The sequence below is a fragment of the Sylvia atricapilla genome, chromosome 9, assembly GCF_009819655.1.
Source record: "Sylvia atricapilla isolate bSylAtr1 chromosome 9, bSylAtr1.pri, whole genome shotgun sequence".
NCBI lineage: Eukaryota > Metazoa > Chordata > Aves > Passeriformes > Sylviidae > Sylvia > Sylvia atricapilla.
In genome coordinates this window covers 23,688,819-23,703,846 of record NC_089148.1, presented here as the reverse complement: position 1 = coordinate 23,703,846, position 15,028 = coordinate 23,688,819, and the positions used below count along the sequence as shown (strand labels likewise).

Sequence of the window (15,028 nt, the reverse complement as noted above, 5' to 3'; positions counted from 1 at the left end):
GTTGTAAAACAGAAGTATTGCTTAGTTCTCCTGCCTTCCTACTTTCTCCTCTTCACAGAAAAAACCCCAACTTTCAACTTTAACATCACAAGGGGACTGTTGTAATTTTAAGAACACCCTGAATCTAAAAGGGAAGTATTTTTCCTGCACTTGTTTCTTCAATATTTAGACTTTGTATACAATGACTATTTGCACATGTTTTATATTTAGTAAGTCCATTGAAACAGTACACTATTTTATGAATAAATGTAGTGAAAAATATTATAAGTTGTGGACAGTGAAATAAGAACTCAGTACAGCATTTCCAGTCCCAATTTAAAGTTAGAAATTCATTATTTATTTGATGGTACTTAAGTGATCTTACCATCAGACTCAGTAACTCTCCAACACTAGGCAAGAAGCAGAATACATATTTTTTTGAGGATAAGCTGAAGTATGGTTTATAAAATTCTTTTAACTCTAAAAAAGTGTAAATTAATGCTATAACAAAACTATTTAAGGTGGAGCCCTTGACAACGGTATGGATCATTCACTGTTGGTTTTTGCTTTCAATTCAGAATGATGCTGTAGCACCTCAAAGAAATGACTAGCAAGGGCCCTCTCCTACTCCTCAGCATCACCACCACCTCAACTTTTTGTCTTTTCTTTTTCAGCCTCAGAAAAAAAGTTTTGTCAAATAGTACCAAGAAACAGCTTGTCTCCATGAACACCACTGAAAAAGTAGGACTGGTAACATTTTGACACTGTGGGTAAGAGGAAATTTCAAAACAAAATCCCTTTTTCCTTGCAGTGATTTAGTAGAACACTGAAAAGCTACTATTATTTAACAGGCACCAACAATTCTGGCCAAACTCTAGTAAGTCTTTGTAGATGTGTATTTCTTGAATCTTGGTAAATTCACCAATTATTAAACAGTCATCAACATGCCCACTTTAGCGTATTTTTCAATGGTTTATTTTGAATAACCATTCAAAATAACCAGGTGCACATGGTTTTATGCTAATTCAACATAAATTGTCCTTTAGTAACCTTTAGTATAGTGGACAGCTAAAATTTGGTTCTGACAGTCACACTCTGAGCAACACTTTTATGGCTGTTGATGACATTAAAACATAAACAGCTGCCAGAAATCCTGGCCACCTGTACCAAGGGGAAAAGCATGTGTCTGCACTCCATCCATTCCAGTTCCCACATCCCTGTCAGCATACACACACTTTCTCTGGCAGGAGGTGGAAGGAATGGGAGCATGAACTTCCAGCACAGCTGTAGGCAGAAACCTGCAACAAGGGAACATTTGTCGAGTGTCCTGGCAGCCTGCCGGTATGTAGGTGGCCATCCTAGATCTGCCTAGGGCAGCAAAAAAAATTCTGCCAGGACTGTCACAGCACCTGCCTAAATGAGGAGTTCACTGAATTTACATGAAATAGGAAATGAGGGGAGAGCAAGGGAAGGGCACCCTTACATGGATGTGCAATGAATTGAGGGTCTCAGTGTTGCCTACAGGAAATACAAAAGTATTTGAACACAGGCTTTCCAAAAAATGGTTCACTCTGAAGATGCTAAATGTTCTGTGATTCTAGAATTTTATTTCTAAACTGGTTATCATCAAAAAAGTGTCACAGGGGCCATTTGTTTATGCCTTGTACCCAGACTCAAACAAGTAGACTGGGAGAAACTGGGTAGGAGAAATATGAGGAAGGACTTCCCTACCCTTCGGGTCATCTTCCTGAATGATTTTCACTATGCAAATAGAAATGGGAAAAGAAATTGTATGACTAAGGAAATAGTTTGGGTGTAACCCTTCATGCATAGGAGTGGGGAGGAGCTTGCTAACCAAAAAAACCAGAGTAAAACTCAAACCCAGATACTTTAAATACATGTAGCCACTCACTTGATTAACATGTGGAGTAATCACACAGTCCTCCTTTAGTTGCTCAAGATGGCTGATAAGAAAATTGCTTATGCCAATTGATTTACACAAACCTAAGGAAAAACAGAACAAGAAGAAGTTTTGGGAGAATCCTGACTACTTGGGTGGATGATCTGAAAAATATTGGTTTCAAGAGACAAAATTATTTTTCACATCATTTCTGTAGAGCAAAATACCGCAAACACAAATAGAAAAACAGCACTGAAATCTAGTTTGACAGTGTTATCTGGAAACGTGGCTCTGTCACAGTCACATTAGGAAATCATTTTATAATCTAAACACACTGGAAACTCCCCAGTGTATAAAAACTCTAGGCTAAATTCTGGGAAAGGCTAATGTAGTATAAGCAAAGAACAATTGCACTCCACCAGAATGAAAAGAAGGAAATGGTGTTCCAAGCAGCTTGCCAAAACTAAAGAAAAGTGGAACATTTGCTGAAGACTAATAAGGTGTGAGCAATACAACCCAAGGACATGCAGCCCAAATAAACCATGTCACACTGCCTATTTTCTATTAGATCACTACAAGATGTTACATAAAACTCAGTGTAAAATCTTCAGTTTAATGAACAGTATCTAGCAAGAACCATGAAGCTTAAAATTGTAGCTACATTTCTCAGCTCCTGACAAGCAAGTGAAGTCAAATGGGACATAGGTGATATGAAGGCTATGTTTTTAACAAATCTCAAGAGGGCATGCATGTGTACAAATGAAGAGCTGACGGGCCAGAAATCAGATGTCTTCCTTCAAACCTCAGATATGATAAAGGCCAACTCCCAGTCTTGGCCTGCCACCACCCTCAGCCCTGACTAGTCTGGGATAGTTTGGTCCTTCTGCTTTGCTAAGCCCAGCTGACAAGGAAGGCAGCTGAGGCTGGGCTGGGCTAGGACGAGTCTCCTTGTACACTCTGTGGACCATGGCTCAGACTAATTTCTTCAATACATGAACTTTGCCTGGATTGACTTCAGCTGCATTTCCCTTTGTAACTCTACAGATGAAAAGTCTGATCACTGCTGTTAATCCAGTATTTATCTGAGCAGACCAATTCTACAGAATACATAGACGTGTGTATCTACATACAAAAAAGAGGAATTACGTTTTTCTAGCCCACTCTGAAATTCTGTAAGTGAAGTTACAGCTTACTGCTAATTTGTATAAACAGATTGTTTAGTCCTAAAAAAAATAAAATCAGCTTCCACATATTTTAGCAGCATAAGATAAAGCATAAACTGCAGAAAAAAACCCCTGCACACATACTATTGCTTTCTAATGTGGCTTCTTTCATGGAATTCCAAAAGAAGAAAAAAATATATAAACAGTGAAAATGCCAGACATCTTTCCCTTACAGAAACTATCATTGTTCAAGATGTATAACATAATTAGGTTAAAACCTGCACTATAGTGATTTACATAATTTGTATGTAATCTGCCAGAAGGAGCAAAAGCTGAGCTTTTGAGAAACAACCCTGGAGTGTCAACACTAATAAATCATTATGCCACAGCAGTCAGAAAAACATGGTTTTAACACAATGGTGAACGAAAATATTATACACTATTGTTGAAAGCTAAAGAGTTACAAAAAACATGCCATTATTGCCCTTGAAGAATAAAGCTTTCGTTTTAGGTTGAAATAAAACTAAATTCAGTGACAGACATGAAATAGTACATTTCCTCAAAAAGCTTCCATTTTTCCCCCAATAGTATACTCAAAGATGTTTTGCTTCCAGCATATTTCTCAAGGAGACTTTAAAGTCTGTTCCATGGTGTTAGATTTCCCATCAAGACATTTCAGATCAGTTATGTTTTGCATTAAAAATCATCTGAGCCATTCCTACTAAAATCAGTATTATAGCATTCATGTGTTTACAGTGATGTCCCACAGAGAAAGCTTCATTCAAAACTGCCAAGAAAGTAAACATTTTCCCAGAAAACAGAGAAATAATTAGAATTTCAATGTTTTTATAGAGCCTGTATTTTCTTAAGGGAAATTTTTTAAAGAACTTTTTTTTAAAGGGAATACACTTAAAACATTTCACTTTCATTAAATATACATACTTGATTTAGGTGAAGGTAGAACCCTTCATTTCAACCTTATTGCTTTGGTGATAGTTACAGTTTAATATACAACAGTTAAAGTGTTTTGACTTTTGCATTAAATTACAATATAAAATACAAATAATAATAAAACAATCACACAGTCTAACTGTATTTAAAAAAATCTTACTTCAATGCATTGTGGAAACAGCAATTCAAAACACTGGAAAATAGAGCTTTAAATTTGAACAATCAGTCAATGGATTCTACTCTAGAGAATTGCTTCCATTTACCTGCTGGAAGATTAACACAGTTGCTTTGCATTGTCCAAATCTCAGAAAGACTGCCTTTAAGAAGAACATAATCCAGAATTATTTCCACATTTACATCTGGATTAATTCCTAAGAATGAAGATTTAAGAAAAGAGGGATAAAAACAGAAGGTCTGGTTAGCTCCTGGGCTTTATTGGACAGATTGACATTTGTCACTATGTCTGTCAAACAAGATCCATGAAATCACATCAACAGTAGAAGTAAAAAACCTGTATATTGAGAAATCTCTGAAAAATGGTCCTGACTCACTGCCTTGAAACAACCTGGGAGATGCAGACGACACATTTTGTTTTATTTCCTCTCTCGTGGAGCACCAACAGAGGTAAGTTCCCCAGGGCTCCTGCCACGGGTCTCAAAAACACCAAAATGCTCATGAAAATGGGGGCAGGCTTTTTTCTTTCTTTTTTTTTTTTTTTTTTTTTCCCAATTTAATACCTGTTTACAATGCTTAAAAATCTCATTTCAGACAATTCAGGCACAATACATGTTGTTACAGCTGTTGATTGCAGGTGGTTCTAAAGTCCATACTTCGTTTTAATTTAACCATTTTAACTAGTCCTGAAGTTCAGGTTTCCTGAGATAAATTTTGCAATATATTAGCTAGGTACCCTTAAAATACCCATTTTTACTGCCTTATTTACAAACTCATGGAGTTCTGACTCAGGAAGAAAAAGCATCCTCCTTATCTGCTTGAGGAAATGATTGGTCTGACCCCCATGAAGCAGATTTTGAGAAAGTGCCAGGTGCAATAAACAAAGAGTTTGCAATTCTCCATTAGCTCCCAAAGCCTCCTGTTACATCTTCTGAAGCTTTGTTCTATTCCTTGCGACTCTGACTTCACAGGCTGAAAGAAAAACATAGGAACACTGGTTCTTTTATGTATGCTAAAAACTGACTGACCACAATGCTGGAACAGAAAATTTCATCCAGCTTTGAAAGCCTATCATTAAACTCTGCAAAACGCACCAGAAAACATATGGGCAAAATAACAGTTGATTATAATGGGGAAAAAGGTAAGGCTCTTTCCTATTCTAGACAAAAAAATCCTGGTCCTCACCACAATGGTAATTTCACCACACTGTATTTCTCCCAGCTACTGTGAAGCACTGCATCATGCTAATGGACTGGTTTGCAATACAGTTGAGTATTAAGCTTAAAGTATTTTGTATTGCAACTTAGAGAACAATTGGGTATTTTTGTCTTTACTCTGTATAATACCAAGTTCCACAAAGTTTGAGGGGCACTGTTAGTCTTGCAACAGAAAAGCATAAATATACTGTCTTGGCACCACAACACTGTTTTAGTACAATAGTGAGCCTTATCTTTCTCTAGCACCACTAACGACTTTTATCAAATTCTAAATACCCTCTGGAATATTAAATATACAAAGTTCAGATGAAAAAGATTTTGTAAATTACAAAACTGGATACTGGGTTTGTGGAGCCCATTTTCCTCCCCCTCCCTGCTGCTCTACATGAGTCAGAGCAAGGGAGAATTCCCACGTCGAGTGAACAGTGCCCATTCTGTTGTATCTTCTATTCAGGCCACAGAATAAAAACACAAATGGATCTACTTTTCCCAAGAGGTCAACTGCAGTCAGTGTATTTTTATTAACGAAGGTTGCACAGGTTGGAAAGGTCCACGTTCTCTCTGATACGCATGCTGGGTGTAAATTCACCACTCAGAAACCGTACAAGATTTGATTTCAGCATAACTTGCTAAATCAAAGCCATAGATTCAAAGTGCCCCACATGCAGACTGGAAGCTAAAGCCTTGATAAAAAAAGCAGGCTACTCTTAGACAGAATCAATGAGGGATTAACTTCTAAATCTGTGAAATAACACGTATTCTCACAGCACTGGGTAAAACACACAAACAGCAGAAGTGCCCCGCTTTGAGACACACAGGAAGACTGTGGCAAAACTGCAAATATACAAATCATACTTCCTCCTCCAAAGGATTTCTCTTTAGCCTATTTACTGCCACAGCACAGGTGCTTGTCTGCAATTCTGTGACCATTACTCCTGCTACCGGTCACCTGTGAACCGTGATAAACCGTGAGGACAACAGGAGAGCAGGCATGAGTGGAAGTCCAATTGTTAACTTCCTGACTGAAAACTCATTAAAAGCAGTCAGTTTCCACAACTGTTACATGGCCAACCAAACAGCATAATGCAGCACAGTACTGGCTTAATGCACACTGCCTCTGACCCTGGCTGCTCATTCCAACTACTTCAATGCAATGTTGTTTTAGTTATGTTGACATATTTTTTATCCTTACAGTTGACATTACAAACCAGACCAGATAAAAATACCCAATCCACTACACGGGACAAAATCAATCCCACCATACCTTATTTCAATAATGCCACCACACACTTGACGTGAAAATACGATCAAAATTATCAGCAACTCAGCTACATGCCTAGAGGCTAACAGAATATGTACCCCTAAAAGTAGCACTTTGGAGGTATTACAGACAGCACATAGGTAAGATTCTAAATTGTTTGTTCCCCCTAGAACTATGATGGCAGAGTTTCAAGAACTGGAATACTTTTTGAACTTTAGTACCAGAGAAGATAATGGTTCCCAAGTGATATGAATAACAGCAACCTAACTGATGTTAATAAATCAATACTGATTTAAAACAGTTAAGAATGTTAGACTTTACCTCAACATATGCAAAACAGATAAATTATGCCTTTGCCACAAATAAGGTACATTATTTATTGAGCAAAAAAGTGATTTTGGACAAGAAGTTTCCTTTGAAAGATATTTCAACACTACCTTTTTAATGAGAGTTCTTGTATTCACACCAGGATCTCTTGGCACATCTATATGGGTACACAACTCTGAACATTTATTTTAAATCTTGTTGCTTAGGTTGCTTATTTACAGTTTTGATGAAAAGGATTCTCTTGCTAGCAGAAAAGGCATAAACCATACACTACAATAAGTCATGAAACAAAGTCTCCTGAAGGTTTACTTTTACACTTAGAGTTACCCATTAAGTCCTTGACATTAAGAAAGAAAAATGAGCAAAAACAAATGAGCAGAGACATTAATGCAAGTTTAGATTCATTCTCACTTTTACATCTGCTCCAAAAGAACTTTTTCTATGGTGATTTCTTATTTTTAAATAAGATACTAAAACTATGAAGGCTTCTTTATGATCTTTACTGTAAGTATGTGTTACTCTTTTTTTTTTTTCCATGTTCTTTCTTGCTGTCTTATCTGATGAAGAGGGTGTGGTACAAAACCAAAATCCTCACCATCTGCAACCACCATCCCCTTGAAAACAGATCTCTGAGCTGTGCTTCTCATAATAATAACAACCCACAAGACATCCTCATCTATGCAGACAGAGTATTATCAACGTGAAAAAAGAACCATTTCTAGGCAAGTAAGTTATGATGCTTTTTCTTATTAGAACTTCAGTGCAAATTATGAACACACATTCACATATGACTTCTACCACCATAAATATCCTTGAGGCAAATGTTTTGTGGAGCTGTGACACAACAGTTTGAATTGTCAGGTGCTCATCATACAGATTTAAAGCAGAATATGTCACCGAGCAAAGGATGTGCTAGAAATTTGTGTCACCTGCACACAATTTTTGTCACCTGTTTTTGGTTCACTGAACCTTTTTCCCTCCTACTTTTAAGAACAGATAGAAAATGGAGGAAGAAAATATGATGACTGAACGGGTCTATGCCTAACAATAAAGATGGTAAGAATATTAAAGTTTATTAGATATCTTCTCTCACTTGAAATTAAAAAAAACCAACAACTTTTTTCCAAGAACAAAGTTCCATGGCTTTAATTACTGGGCTAAACAATTTCTGTTACTTTATGAGACGCTCTTCAAATCATATACAGAATTATAAAAAAAATATATGTCAAGACACATCAAGGAATTTCCAAGGCAAGTAAGGATATTTCATGTCAGCATAAGCTGCTCTGCTAAACATTAAAAAGATAAGCAAACAGTTTTAATAAAATGGCAGTGAGCTCTAGTGGGATCTGAACCCACAACCACCATCACAGTACTACTCTTGCCAACTTCAGGCAAAAGCCCTGGCTGGAAGCCCTCATTCTTCCCAGAATTTTTAAACAAAGGGACGAGTAATCATGTGCATGTGTGTATGAAACGCTTGCTGAGATGATGGGCTAAGCCACAATGCCAAAATCAAGGTCTTCAAAGACACTGCTTATGGAAAGGGTCACTTTGCTAGGAACAGCCCAATTACCAGTGAGCACATACAGTGACTATTCCCCATGTCAGAGCAGTTTGCCACCCTGCTTTTATCTGCCAGCCAACAAACGCCTATAGAGGAATGTTGCAGCTCTCAAGGGAATATATGACTCAATATATGTATCTTGGAACGGATTCTGTAGGCAGCCTGGCCTCTGTTCTGAGGTACTGGAGAAGATAATTCCACAAAAGGACAATTTTGAGACCACAAAAATTTAAACCATAGCCTTGATATTACAAATATTCTAGTTGATTTCAGCTGTTACAACAGAAATAACCAGTTATTATGTCTCACTGACCAAGTTTTAGAATTTTTTTCCTCCCTTCTCCCTCAGCACTGTTTATCCCGTAACTCTTTAAAGGAAAACACAAATGGAGGCTATTGAACAAAGACACAGGTCTAGAATTCTCTACCTCTCAGCACTGCAGCACAGATAGGGTCTTCTTCACTCTGACTGTGTCCTGAGTCATCTGACTCCTGTGAAACAGCTCAAATCAAACTGAAACAGATTAATGAGTCAGATAAGATAACAATAACAACAACAACAAAAAAAGATAATTTAACAGCATTTAAATAAACTAATTATTTAAACTGTGTTTTCCTGAGCCAGTAGAAGTCAGTTTAGCAACAAGATCTTTTCTGCTACAAATAGAGAGCTATCAGTTTGGGCTATCAGAAATCACACAGGATTTCTTAATGGCCGTTTTTAGCGCAAGTAAACACTATCCTAAATTCCATTCCAAATCCTTTACTTTATACTTTCAGGGTACCTACTAAAATTCTAAAACCAGTAAAGAAAATAATTCTCCTCTGCCATTCACTTCTTCTTAACTCTCAACATTAAGAAGTTGCAATACCTGATCAGTAGAAGCTCCTCAGAAGGTCGTTCACTAAAAGAATCTTCTGATCACTGGGGCTGAATACCTAGACCAGGTGCAGAATTCTGATCCCCAAGCTACTGAGCTACTGTAAGAGTTGCCACAATTCCCTCTGGAAGCAAGGTCAGGCCTAAATGCATGCAGATCCCAGGGTCTGAAGACATATGGAAGACACCAGTCTGGAATACAAAACAGAAATCTCTGCACTGAATTCTTTCTCAATCAGCATGTGAAGGTCTCATGAATAAAGCAGTGTTGTAATTCATCACCATGACAAATAAGCATTCTAATACTTTCTGTATGATCTGGGGACATGTACATGAAATTTGTCTGTTTGATTCATGCTATGCAATGATACAACTGCTACAGGTTTGGATACCTCCATAAATATCTATCTGCCTTTGCTGACCACAACTCTATCACATTTTTCCTTGGAAAAATATTAGTGGAAACCAGCAATGACTTGGTTCTGTCTACACAACAGGAATACTACGAAAACAAACTAGAAGTATAATCTTGCCTTTGTAGCAAAAAGAAGATAGAGGGTAAAAATACACAAATTTCAGGTTAAAGAGGGAAAGACGCTGGTAGAACATTTAATGGACTCTAAGAAACTACTAAAAGATGTAGCCAGGAGAAAAGCTGAGTATATTTAGCCAAAGACTCTCTAGCTCAAGGGAAAACCAGAAAGACACAGGACCATGTTCCAGATGCAATTCAGGGGCATTAAAACACCCGAAGAAGGTAAAACTTTGGATGTGTCGTTTTAACATAGATAATTAATGTAGTATGTCACACTGTAACAGTAAAAGACAACACTGGCTTTAGAATCCCTAGGAGTGTTTTTGGGCATGCTCTTCTATCTGTCATGGTACCCCTGAGGATTCTGGGAAATGGTTTTTAAGCTGAAGTGTAATCTTGAGATAGCTGCTTAGCTGCCTTAGGCAGTTGAACAGGGGATTCAAGCACAGGGGAGAATGCTAAAACATGAAACCTTTCAAGTGTTCCTGAGACTCCAGCCTTGGGGCAGTAACCACATTCCATTCAGTTTCCAAAGCACAGTGGATCCAAGCAGTGCAGCCCAAAACTTCAGTATGGTGAGCAATCAACTGGAGAGGGTAACCAGATCCCCAACAAACACTACTCAGATTCTCATTTTAAATCGTTCATAATTCCAGTTCACAACATATCAGGACAAAAGAGTCTTTCACAAAATGCTAACCTCAAATCCCTTTTGATGAAATACATTAACAGTGGTAAGTCAAAGAGGGGATTTTTCAGTGATAGCAAAGTATCTCTCTCATCACTTGACAATTGAAACTACTGCTTTCTATTTATGATAATATTCTGATGTTACAGCTCAACTCCAAACCTGCATTAGCAGGTTTATATAGCAGTACATATAAGAAGCATTACCAAGCAGCTCTGGATTAAGAAACAGTAAACTTAAGGATGCCCACACATTTCAATGAAAGAACACCTACCAATTCCACACCAAGTTCATTGCCACCTGCTTCCTTCAAATGGCAATAAGCCTGCAACAATCAGTCCTCTACAGCCAGAGGTACTTGGGAGTTTATGAAAGTCAGATTCAGCATAGTATGAGTTTTGTTTAATTCTTTATGCAAGTTTCCTGCTTCCTAAAATATTTATTTTAATAATTCTGACAAATATTCAGATTTTTAAAAATCTGCTGTACAAAGTTTCTATTATTTGGAGATATTTGTTTAAAATGTTTATCTTTGAATGTGAAGCATTTAGTTTATATTTTTTCCAGACTAAACATTAAAAAAAAAAGGTGACAGAATTCAAAAAAACCAGCCTACTACCTGAATCAAGTTTAGAGAAGACAAAGAACTCCCTTGTTCATAGAACTTGCAATTTCTTCCCCTAATCAATGAAGATTTTATTATTTTCCTCAAGTAAGGATTCTGACCAAATCCTACATTCAGTTCAAAGCAAGGCTACCATGTTGCTCACATAACACATAGCAAATCACAAAGATATGCAGCAAGTGTTGATCTTCAGTGGAAAATTTAGTGGTTAACCATGCAAACAAATTATTCAACGTTTTGCTCAGGGATCATTGCATTTTCAACTCCAGAGTGGTTAATATATGCATGTCATTTCAGGAACACATAGTTATGGTCAGGACATCCAGAATCTGTATCCCCCAAAGCAAAAGTGCGGAAGTTAAGGAAGGCTCTAAGGCACTTGACTCAACCAGACCATTAAATTTTCCTTCCCGTGGAAATGATCTGAGGTAATTTTGACAACCAGAGCTGGAAAATTTGTCCTCAGCTAAATGAATCATGAGTCTACAGAATGCTTAAATTGAGAAAAAGACTAACAGTAGCAACATGGAAATTGAAAAAAACATTGAAGAAATGCAACCACAGGAAAAATAAATCTAGCATGAGATGTCTTTAAAGAGGTATCACGCACTGGGACAAAGGTGAAAAGCAATATTCTCCTCTGTTTGTGAGAACAGCAACAGTATTTCCAGTGACCTATTAAGAGACCACTGAATTGGTCACAGTCTTTTCCATTTTGAAGATAGAGAGAAAGAAAGATCCTATAAGACAGAAAAGATCACAAAGATGCACACAAAATCAGAATAAATCCCATAGGATAGGAATAATTATAGAAAGTGGAAAATACAACCAGTTTGCAGCAAATTAGGATGACATATCTAGGCACAAATGGCATGCAGTAACCAAATGCTCCTCAGAAAAAACCTTCACAGCAGAAATGCATTGTGGAATAATCCATCTTTGGATTAAGTGTTATTCATGCTTTGACATACTAGGTCAGTGAAGCACTTCTTTTAAAACTGAATATAATGTCTTACATGGCAGAAAATACTTTTAGCAACTTCCCTTATGCTCAATAAAAGATGTACCAAAGATAATTTACTTCTGTGTTTGCAGATGCACAGCAAAAGTAAACAAAGAATTGAAGTGTAAGAGACTCTGGTAAAGCTGGAAGTGACACACAGCCTGTAATTGGCTTTGTAAAATTCCCTTGCTGCAATCACTATTTCAGTAGCTCTGGGTCAGTGGAGAGATTACTTTATGCAAGAAGTCTTCTTTCCACTTGTGGAATTTCTCCGAAGCTGTAAACAGGTAGATCCACATGGCCCAAGAATGACATGACAGGATCTTCTCTCACATAATTTTGAATAATTCTGCATACTTCAGGAGCAAAATCCTCCTCTTAAATCTATGGTCTACTCTCCCTATAGCTCTGAACAAAAACTGAAGTTTGCTGTACACTGGAAATCAAAGTGAGTTATATGAACTTGAGACAGTAGCTCCATTCTTTGAAAATTCTTTCCCAAAGTTAGGTCCAAAGAATCTGCAGTTGAGTATTTGCTCCTCATCTAGCCATTTTATTTTGTTAACTTTTAAGACACAAACACAGTTATAAAATACCACAACATAGGATAAATCGGAAAATGGCATCATGCAATTATAAAAAACAAAACTTGACATGATTTATACTTAGAGAGGAGGTTACTACAAATATGTTATGTAGTGTTCAGTGGTGGCATAGGGATTTCAGTGGATCAGATTTCCTCAGGAAAGTGTGCACACCATTATTAATCTCATAGACAAAATCTGACAATGTATTGTTTACACCAAATTGCTAATGCTGCAATTTTCAAAGAGATTTTTGAAACTTAATTCCACTGAAATATGAGCATCCAGTTCAAGTTAAGTTTTTGAACATGTCTCACTATGAATTTCCCAGTCCCAAAGCACACAATAATTCCTTCTTCTAAGACAGGCTTTGTTATTATATCACCTTTCTCATAGAGTTCTTCCATCGCTCTCCAGGTTTCAGCTTGGACCTCTCGATTGCTTTTACCTGGAACTTGTGCATCAGGCCAGTGAATCAAATAAAGATCTAAAAAAGAAACAGAACCAGACTGCTGTCCAAAAAATAAATATATCAAACCACATGAGACAGTCTTTTCCCTCCACAGTGGCCCCTAATGCACTATCATCATAATCGTTCCAATTATTACCCAGTGATCATTACTGGATGTGTCCAGTTAGTTGTAATAAATGAATTCTATAACATCACATTAACAGCTAAGGGTAGCAGAATTTGCACATGTTCCACATGTTTAGGTCACTGTAATCAGAATTTCATGGTCACATATGCACTTAATAAACTTTCCACACATAACAAGCCCTATTTAAATCAAAAGGATTTTGGTCACTGGAATTATAAGTGGACTACTACTTATTAAGTGCAAGTCTTCCATTTCACAGAAGATAAACATGTTTGACAGTTCTGCAGACATTTTATACAGCCTCAGCAGTGGGTCTGTCTTCTTGCTTTCTAAAGAATATTTCCACTTACGAATTTCTGTTGGAAACAAGAGCACATTCTTTATGCAGATTTTCTGTCTCAGTTTCATGTCAGCCTTTGTGATTTTTTTTAAAGATTTTTTTTAAAAATAATATTTTAAGGGAACAAAATTATGCTCTATGACATTTTTTTGAATTGTTAGCACGATTTCAACACAATTAAGATTTACTGCTGATGAATTTATCATAGAACCTTTTCCTAACCTCCAACCTAAACCTTCTCTGACACTGGCCCATGTTGTTCTTTGGGTAACTGGTCACCAGGAGAATGGACCAGTGCTGCCCCTGCACTGCCCCTTGTGAAGAGGTTCTTTGTGTGCTGTCCTCCTGCAAGAGAAGACTATCCTTCCATTGAAAAAGGAAGCACTTCCAACATAAATTGAGAGAGGTACATGTACAGGACTCAGGAGTTCCCAATCAGATTTAAATTTTAAAAATGGCAGATCTTTAACTCCTTTACAAGTTTGCAGACACAGCAAGATTTTCTGAAGGAGAAGTTCAGAGATACTTGGAAAACAATTACATTTCTATTCAAATTCTAACTGCAGATTAAACAGGTAACTGCAGGTACCCCAGTCAAACAGGTTTTGGTATTTGCTGCATATATTAGTCTGATGAAAAACAGGAAAAGAAAATAAATAGATGACTGAGATGTGCACCTCTTTTTTGTGTGTGTACAAAAAAGCAGTTCAAATAGAGTTAAAAAATAAAGAAACTCAACTTGTTTGCAATGAGAAGAGTGTTTTGTTCTTTGAATACATCACACCATTCATTTACAGCACTTCTTTGTGCAAATACAAATCCTCTGCTTTGGGAATCATGAAAAAAATGGGGTGGGGGGACAAAAAAAAACAAACAAAAAAAATCCTTTTATTTACAAATTAAGGACTACACTAATGCTTACTGTATCCATGGGCTGGTATATTATCTGTCCCCCTCTAAAAATACAAATTCAACTTTGATTTAAGATGAAAATGTAGCATGAAATTTATTGTAATACACAGCTCCAGTTTTGGTACACCATTGCAACAAGTCTGTGCTTTACTTACCTTAAGAATCTAATTAGAACAGTACAGAATTCTGTACAGTAAAATAGATTAGAGATGTTGCAAGGAAGACATAATTTGGATGTGCCACAATATCCACAAATTACATTTGCACTTCCTGATATCAATCACCCATTTAAATTTTAAACTCAGACTTCTAGATACAACAGC

At 36.9% G+C, this 15,028-nt stretch overlaps 1 long non-coding RNA gene across 1 annotated transcript in view; it reads right to left on the bottom strand.

Annotated features, from left to right (window-relative positions):
- Positions 1-1,896: 1,896 nt before the first annotated feature.
- LOC136365043 (uncharacterized) overlaps positions 1,897-15,028 on the bottom strand; it is a 31,108-nt gene continuing 17,976 nt past the window's right edge. Inside the window, exons 3-4 of the long non-coding RNA XR_010744263.1 lie at positions 13,240-13,341; positions 1,897-1,983 (exon numbers count right to left, since the gene is read on the bottom strand). This is a non-coding gene — a long non-coding RNA (uncharacterized lncRNA). The remainder of the gene's footprint in view (positions 1,984-13,239; positions 13,342-15,028) is intronic.